Here is a 1,350-nt window from a genome sequence, read left to right as displayed (position 1 = left end):
CATTTTCTAAGTCTGTGAGTCTTTTTCTGTTTTGTAAGTAAATTCATTTGTATCATTTCTTTTTAGATTCCACATATAAGGGATGTTATACAATATTTCTCCTTCTCTGTCTGATTTACTTCACTCAGTATGACACTCTCTAGGTCCATCCATGTTGCTGCAAATTGCCTTATTTCATTCTTTTTAATGACTAAGTAACAGTCCATTGTATACATATACATATAGTACATCTTCTTTATCCATTCCTAAACAACTTGGAATGGATTTGAGGAAAATTATGTCTTAAGAAGATTTTCTTTAAGTGACTAAAACAAAGTTTAAAAAGCAAATAACAATAAAAGAATGAGTACCTTGATAAAACACTCATTTTGCAATAATGCAGCTTTTAAGTACATATTATTGACTAGCCATAGTCCATGCAGAGTTACAAGTCCACAGTTCAACAATACGTTGACAGTTCCTAAAGAAAACTACTTTAGGCCTTGCAGATGCTGCCACCCTGGAGTCTCTTGAGCTGTCCAGCCACAGTCAACCCCATCTTCTTCTTTGACATCGCTGTCGACAGCAAGCCCTTGGGCCACGTCTCTTTCGAGCTGTTTGCAGATGAAGTTCCAAAGACAGAAGAAAACTTTCATGCTCAGAGCACTGGGGAGAAAGGATTTGGTTATAAAGGTTCCTGCTTTCACAGAATAGTTCTGGGACTTATGTGCCAGGGTGGTGACTTCACATGCCACAATGGTACTGGTGGCAAGTCCATCTATGGCAAGAAATTTTATGATGAGAACTTCATCCTGAAGCATACAGGTCCTGGCACCTTGTCCATGGTAAATGCTGGCCCCAACACAAACGGTTCCCAGTTTTTCATCTGCACTGCCAAGACTGAGTGGCTGGATGGCATGTATGTGGTCTTTGGCAAGGTGAAAGAGGGCATGGATATTGTAGAAGCCATGGAGTGCTTCGGATCCAGGAATGGCAAGACCAGCAAGAGGATCACCATTTCTGACTGTGGAAAAATCTAATAAATTTGACTTGTGTTTTACTTAACCACCAGACCATTCCTTCTGTAGCCCAGGAGAGCACCCCTTACACCTATCTACTTGAAATATCCTATAATCTTTGTGCTCTTGCTACAGTTCTTTGGGTTCCATATTTTCCTATCCCCCTCCAAGTTTAGCTGAATTGCAAAGTTAAATTTATGATTATGAAATAAAAACAAAACAACAGTAACAACAAAAAAGAAAACTACTTTTAAAAAAAAGGCATAACCCAGATGTTCCCTCAATTGACTTACTCCATCCAAGTTCAAATATGCAGAAGGGCTAAGGTATATCCAGAGTATTTTTTAATGAA

The 1,350-nt window shown here is 38.7% G+C and overlaps 1 pseudogene; it reads left to right on the top strand.

Annotated features, from left to right (window-relative positions):
- The first annotated feature begins 488 nt into the window (after nt 1-488).
- Nucleotides 489-1,019, top strand: LOC105003824 (annotated as a pseudogene).
- The last annotated feature ends 331 nt before the right edge of the window (nt 1,020-1,350 follow it).

This window comes from Bison bison, unplaced genomic scaffold, assembly GCF_000754665.1.
Source record: "Bison bison bison isolate TAMUID 2011002044 unplaced genomic scaffold, Bison_UMD1.0 scf7180017864471, whole genome shotgun sequence".
Lineage (NCBI taxonomy): Eukaryota > Metazoa > Chordata > Mammalia > Artiodactyla > Bovidae > Bison > Bison bison.
Note: the sequence above shows the minus strand (reverse complement) of the source record. Positions and strands in the feature narration are given on the sequence as shown.